The sequence below is a fragment of the Hippoglossus hippoglossus genome, chromosome 21, assembly GCF_009819705.1.
Source record: "Hippoglossus hippoglossus isolate fHipHip1 chromosome 21, fHipHip1.pri, whole genome shotgun sequence".
NCBI classification, from domain to species: Eukaryota; Metazoa; Chordata; class Actinopteri; order Pleuronectiformes; family Pleuronectidae; genus Hippoglossus; species Hippoglossus hippoglossus.
In genome coordinates this window covers 2,520,838-2,528,943 of record NC_047171.1, presented here as the reverse complement: position 1 = coordinate 2,528,943, position 8,106 = coordinate 2,520,838, and positions in this window count along the sequence as shown.

The window sequence follows — 8,106 nt, the reverse complement described above, 5'->3', positions numbered from 1 at the left end:
ATGGGAATAGTAAATATATTTAAAAACATTTTCAAGCCTCTTCAACTTTTTCATGTTATGTTATAATGAAACCAATTCAATATTTACACTTTATTCTACATTCAACTCTTCAACTCAACAATTCTGGAAAGAAATTTTAAAACAAATTAAATAAACATTGAAATATCACATTGTCATCACAATTTAAATGAAGCTCATGTTCCTCCTATTTCATCTTTGAGATCTTTCTTCACCTCGGTCTGAGTCTGTCTGGTGAATATTCCACTGAATTGGTGATGATCTGGATAAAACACACTGAGTCCAGGTTCACATCTGGGAACAGGGAGAGAGAACCCCCCCCCACACACACACACACACACACACACAAACACACACAGAGCTTCAGAGGAGGGAGAACCCCCCCCCCGCAGAGTCCCTGCTGTATAGTTGCTCAACAGCTCAACAGCTCAGACCACAGGGGGGGTCAGCGTCATTAACGGGGAAACCCCCCGAAATCATGTGTTTACACAGAAGTCATGTGGAAATCATGTTGTCCCAGCGGTTCGGTGAAGGTTTAATCCACTGGGAAGATGAATGTGCTGATTCGGACATTTTGTTCTCAGCAAAACAACAATCAGATAGATAGATAGATAGATAGATAGATAGATAGATAGATAGATAGATAGATAGATAGATAGATAGATAGATAGATAGATAGATAGATAGATAGATAGAAAGATACATGGACTTATTCATCAGCTGGTCCAGAAACAAAAAATTTGAGTCCATGTATCTGTATATTTAGTCTCAAACTATTAGAACATGTATATCTCAAAAAATAAGACAAATAAAGTTTACAAAACCACATTTAAGAATCGTAAACGCTGTGATTCCTCTGTTTGCAACATGATCCATCTTTTTCTCAGAATCACAGGTTAATGTGAAAGGGCAAACACACACACACACACACAGACACACACACACACACACACACACACCAATGGCTGCTGGGTAAAATTGTCCTGAATTGGTTCCAGATTCTGGAGGAAATGATCTGTACCTTCTTAATTCCCACTGCGCCGCTCCCTCTCTAACCCACGGGTGGAAAGTCCGTCTCAGACGCAGTAATTGTGACAAACTGTACATTACAACTGCATCGTAGGGACTCGTCATCATTTCCATGTGCCGCTCCACCGCAGGAGGGCAAAGTGTTTACACACCGGGTCGACTGTATCGTGATGAATCAACACTTCAATTATTCACTCTGCTGACGTCATGTCTGTGAAACATGACGGAGCTGATATGAAAACTCTCATTTCTTTATCTCCATGTAGCAACATCAGTGTGTGACATGTTCCTGTGTGTGTAACTGGATTTAAGCTTCTGCGCTGGTTGACGTAATTTGTATTTACACACATTTAATCAATTTAATGTGTCTTTGAGAATCAGTAAAACTGGGAAACTTTGCCTTTTCTATCTACAGAAAAGTAAACCACCGCTGAATTAATCCTGTTTACGATCTCTTCTACGCTGGGAGAGTTAAAGGTTGAAGAGGAAACGGATTCACTAGATCACATAACAGGTTGTAACACTCTTCACCTGGTTTCGTCCTCGTCTTCAAATCAGAAACACACAACTGCCCTGAAACTGCTCAGCAACCACACACAGAAACTTTGAGTTAGAGAAAAGTTTCCTTGGAGCTGTTTTGTTTTCATTTAGCTGAAAAGCAGATTCCTCCTGCTGCTGGAAACACGTTTGATAAGAGCAAAGAGACGCAGAGAATCAAAACATTCCAGTTTCCGAGCTGCTAAACTGAAACGATGAGGGGAACTGCTGTGTGATGATTTACCATCATAGTCATTCCATCCATTAGTCATATGGAAATAATCTTTATACTTCAGCTTCTAAGTGGTTAAAATCAATATTCTATATTAATAATGGATCAAATGAAGCTAGTGGAGTATTTAGCATCTGAGGCTCCTTCAAGAGGAGGTGGAGACCAAAAACTGAGCAACAAGAGAAGGAATATTGTAAATTAATGATAATTTTAATGTATATTTCCTATAAGTGTTCATAACATAGACTGTATATAAAGATGATGACATGATAGGGCCCCAAGAGTGAAGCCAAATCATCTTGATCACCCCCTGGTGGCTGGCTGCAGTACAGGCCATAAACTCCACATCCTGCTAATTGTTTGAATTTAAAGTAACGGTTAAATAAATGTTCACAACGTTGGTTTCAGTCATGTTTGAAAGTTCTTATCACACTGATGTTTGTTCCAAGTGTACACTTTTTGGGATAAACTTGGTTTTAATTATTTAAATGTCATGATTGAACAACTGAGACGCCCGAACGAAGACTCGTCATTTCATCAAAACACAAGATGGTGGAACCTGTATCCGGAATATTTTTGGCTTCATTTTTGTACAATGGAAAGAAGAGGAGACGCGTCGTCCATCTTGATTTACTGTCGATGGTTCACCGGCACTTTGATCAACGTAACGATGAAAACATGTCAACGTGTTTCCGTTTCAAACAAGTGGCCACAAACACATCACTGCAGCTTTAAAGTTACCCTCAGTTATTCTCTTACCTTTCAGTATAAAACCTACATGAGTGTGAAGGTGTTGGTTTGACTTTAGTTTGGTCAGAAATCTAAAGCAGAAGCAGGAAGTTCTGGAGAACGTCCCGGAGCATGTGTTGGGTAATTACTGCCCTGAAATGACGTCCTCCTCACATATGTCAAACATGTTTCTGGAACAGAGCTGGTTTTATTGTTCAGACTCTCTCTGACGGTTACTGGGAACTACATCCACATCCAGCACACACCCCCAGATGGAGGGAGGACGGACGGGAGGACGGAGGGAGGACGGAGGGAGGGAGGGAGAGATGAGGAGGAGAATAATAGTGTCTTTGTTTCTGCTCGGTTTCTTATTTTCTTTGGTTCCTCTGGGCTGTTCATGAGTTAATATCCTGGCACTGGAGATGGAGCTGGTGGTGGCGTCCTCGCTCTGGTGGTCTATGACACACAAACACAAACACACACACACACACACACACACACACACACACACACTCATTGCCCCTTACCTTCACCTCAATGATCACATCTCTAACCTAAACCAGATCTAACCTGAACCCTATAACAAATACAATCCAGATCACCAGGACTCATTGTTGTATTGTTCTTTGTTCTACAGTTGTAATATCTCTGTGATCTTGATCAAGTTTAAGATTAAAAAGCAAATTGTCCTTTGTCATTTTTTAGCATCCACGGAAACTCACAGACCAGTAAACGTGTTATAGATAGAGGGTGGGGCTCTACAGGTGATGGTCCATCTACAGTACGTTATATAGGAAAACTCTAGGAAGTGAAAATCCTCCAACTTGGACAGTTTGAGCCAAAATAAACCAACATCAACATTAAAAATGTGAAACAGCAAACAAGCTACAATATTTATTAAATTTTATGTAAAGTTAAAAACTTTAATATGCACATTTTTCTGTATTTTATCTTGAACGTCTATGAAGTATTTGTTGTTGCAGACGCCACACGAGGATTAGATAAATGAACAGACTGTAACCCCCCCCCCCCCCCCGGCCCATGAAGACGCCTCCTTCCTACATTATGTACACCTCATCACTTACTGCCTCTATTTAAACTTCCTCTACTATAAACACTTATGAAATGACTGGCGCCTCCTGGTGGTCACAGATTTCATCTAAACTCCAGAGTCTGGTTGTTCTGATAATAAGTTCATTTATTTTAAGGTTTGTTTCTAAAAGAGTTGCAGCTCAGTTTTAGAATTAAATCAATAATCCCACTGATATCAAAGAAAAACACAGATTCAAGATCAATAACCAATAATTCATCGTCCTCCTGATGTAATAATGAACAATTCAAACATGTTCACATATTTCATCTCTTTCACACAGCTGCCAGTTTAAGTGTTTTAGTTTCACAAGCTTCACTGATGCGTTTCGTTCACTAGGTGGCAGCAGAGGACAGGAAACTGGGTCAGTCAGCCTGAACAACATGTCATCACACAGCAGAACTCTACATATCATTAACTATACAGACTCAGGGGCCTAAACACAAACCATGAAAAACAGCCAGATGGTTGAATAACACTTTATAAGTCGCTGTATGAACAGGAACCAATAGAACCTGGTTTCTGCTCAACGTATTCTCATGAAACGGTTCGTTTGATATCTTCTGCTGAGAGGAGAACTGTTGGTGAATTATCTAAGAACAGGAACATCGATGTTTCCTTTATTTCGAAATCAGATTTTTTATGTAATAAAGGCCTTTCCGTAAGATTATACTTTCAAATTAAACTAAATAAAGACGTTGTGGCATTATCTCCGTCCACCGTAACTCTCACACCACACTGACAGCAGCAGCATTCAGCGGCAGGAGGTCGAAGGTGGGAACATTGTGACTTTGTGACATTGTTGTTTCACCCGGTTCACAGATCCTTTGTGATGCAGATGGTCTGAATGTGTCAGCGCAGCAGCAGCAGCAGGCATCTGAGGTCAGTGCACATCGTGTGGAGGTTTCCAGACCCGGGAGCTGAGCTGCAGTTTACACAAAACATTTACATGACAAAACAGAGGTCGATGCTCCGCAGTCAACAGATGCAGAACAGAACTGGAGTTTTAAAACAGCTTTAAATGTCTTTACGCCTTCAAATGTTTCCACCTGGAACCAAAAAGAAACCAAAAGTTCAGTGTTTCTTTCTGTAATTAGTTTATAATCACCTGAAACTAAGAATTCTTGTGTTTTACCTTAGAAAAAGCTGTTTGTATCTACCCAGGCAGCAGGGCCTCTTCTGTGGAGTCCCCCATGTTGCACCGCCATGTTTCTACAGTGGCTCACGATGGACAAGCCAAACACAAGAGGTGGTTAAATTGCCTGCAGTTTGCTACGTGACCACTAGATGCCACTAGATCCTGCACACTGGTCCTTTAAAGCTTAAGAAACTCATCACTTCCACCTGCAGCAGGAAGCCAAAGCCTTGTTCTGAGTGTAACACGTTAGCTTTTACCATCTTGTTGTCAGAGTTGGTAAATCTGCACAGACTCGTGCAAAGTGAAGGAATTTAGGAGCTTTTCAAACACACACAATGACTAAAACTTGGATTCCAAAGCTGCTAGAGATGTTAATTCTTGAAGTATGATGTCAAGCAGCTCGTGGGAGAACATTGGGGGGGGGGGGGGGGGGGGCTCCTCGTTTTCAATTCCTCAAAGTCAGAAAAGCATCTTCAGCAGGAAGGTGTTGGTCAGACGGACGACGTGCGAAGAGAAGGAAGAGAAAGTGTGATCTCAGCTGCTTGTGCAGAATAATGCTGAGTTCATGGGAAAGAACAAGAAAACAAGACTTCAGAGGACTTTCACATTCATTCATTTACTTTCAAACGTAACATTAACCATCAACTAACCTTCATCCAAGTGTGCAACAATACATTTTAACTGATTTAGTTAATTTATAACAATCTATCAGGTATTTGTCAAGATTTTTGTATGTACTGTATATTTGGATTTTTAAAATGTTTTCTGAGGTAATTTTCCTTCAATTAAATATCATTAAACATCATTAATCAGTTTGACACAAATATAAGTCATCACATCATTTACTTTGCAGAAAATTTAACTCTAAATCAACAATTACTGTTTTCTGAACATAGTTTTGAATCCTGAATTGTTTCCAAAAATCCACTCTGCACGAATCGATTTCCCATCATTCCCCCGAGCTGCGTGTCAGGCGAGTCTGCAGCAGCTAATCAGGACATCGATTGTGTTAATGAGGTGGAGATTTACACTGGTTTGTTTTTGTCTCTCGCAGATTCAAGCTGAGCTGTGACTTCATGAGCCCGACGCTGGCAGACGACTCTCCCCCGGTCAGGAGGGAGGAGGGGGGAGGGAGGGAGGAGGAAAACTTAAAACCACCAAGAAGGAGGCAGCAGAGATTTATGATCTCACCTCGACAACAGAACAAACATTGACTTGTTCCACTTCACAGCTGTAATTTCCTCCTGTTATATGTTAGTCTGCACCTAAAACTACAGATGTGGGAACTTTGTGACTGTTACATACATGAGAAAACTGCAGATTTACACGTGTGCTCACATTCACAAAGCTGAAATCATAAATCTGAGGAAGAATGAACAGACTAAGATGAGAGATTCACAGTTAAACACACAGATTTGTTAATAAAGCTGCTTCACTAACGTCCCCACAGAGATGTTGTTTTTAAAGTGACACGATGCAACTTCTTTGACCTTTAAGCTTAAGAAGAGTTTGATGGTTGAGTGAGTGTGAACAAGGAGAAAGTTTCCTCCTTCTTTCCCTGAGCGTCTGTTCTCTGTAACTCTCTGTGGGTTCGATCTCCTGTGAGAAGAACTGACAGAGTCACAGCTTCGACTGTCACAATCAGCTGCAGCGAGTTGAAGAGTAAACTAGAAGAACACATTCCTGGATCCGCCACTTCATCCAGAACCGCTCAAAAAATGTAATGGGTTCCTCCTCGGGTCAAATCCCACCCCTCCACAGAATGTCATAGAATCATTTCTGTAGTTTTTTTTTATCCTTTTAACAAACGCAGATGAAAACATAACCTTAGAAAGTCTAGAAGCCATTAAAAACCAGAGTTTATCTCCAATATTCAGCAGGAGACTTTTAAAAGATGAAGAATGTTTGGTTGTGTCTCAGTTCAACTCCACTCCAACACGTTGACAGACCACAGAGTGAATCCCCACGAGTGGCTGCAGGGGGCGCTGTCGCTCAGTCAAGTCACGCTGTGTTGCTTTAAAATGTTAATTTGAAGCAAAGTGAATATGATTACAGGATCATTTTAGCTTCTGGATCATCGACTCCATCATATCTGGGCGGGGTCCGACCGAGAGGCTGTGAATCACTGCACCAGACGACACATCAGACACATTCACACAGACAGTTATACTCCACATGTAAAATTACTCTTTAAATAATAACACACCCACTGACTTTTGACATAAGCAGATTTATTGTTCTTGCTCTGTGCGGTTTTACATAAACACGTATGTGCTGGTGCGGGTCATCCATGTGAACATGTTCAGGAGGAATGCTGCACTGGTGATTTATGAGTCAAACGTCCACCACCTCATTTCATTTGGCACAGTATGTACAAAAGTACGCAAAGGAAATCATATTTACATACTCTCCGATCGCTGAAAACACACCAACGCCCGGTCCCGGCCACTTTCACTGTACGACCGCGAAAAGAAAGTAAAGGGCCCCAGAGCTCAGCCCACCTAACGTGTCCCGCTGTCAGATTCCTCCCCTCAGAGGATTCCAGATGTTTCCACCCACTCCCACAGCTGGACGACAGTTTCACAGGGGAACATATGACATACTGCATTACCAATATCTATGAATCTTTATTCGTGACATTCACACAGTAGAGCCACAGTCTGACCCGCCGGCCACTGAGCAGCTGGGGTTAAGTGCCTTGCTCAAGGGCACCTCAGAGAGAGAGTCAGTCACAAACCGGCCGAGCCTCAAACCACTGCAGCAGCTTGGAGGTGATCTTATCGTGGGTGTGACATATTTACTTGATCACATGAGAATTCCTCCAGGCCGTCACCCCGGCGCTCGCTGCGCAGCGTGAACATGTGTTTCTGATCGTGATGTGAAGGGTTCGGAGGTCGGTGATATTTTATATTATTCTGTCACATGTAAATTCAACGAAAAGACCAAAACCAGCGATGAACTGATTTACTGAAGATTAATGAGTGAGTGTGTGGATCTGATAAATCTTCTGTCTCCTCTGTGCTTCAGGGATCCATCAGGGAGCCACACCTCTGCACTACTTGTTCTTTTCACCCAATTAGCTCTGGTTCCTTTCAGAATTATTGAAATCTGGAAATTCATGTCCACCAGTTTTAAAAGAAACCATAAATAACAGTGTGTCATCAGCGTACGGCTTCACACAGCCTGTAGAATCTGATTGGCTGATGAACCTGATCGATAAATACTTTTAATAACGATTCAATATTCACTGTTGCTCATTTCCAGCTCGCACTTCGTTTTATTACAGATTCCTCTGACGATTATTCTCCAAGTTCATTTGTCTGAAGAGTAAAA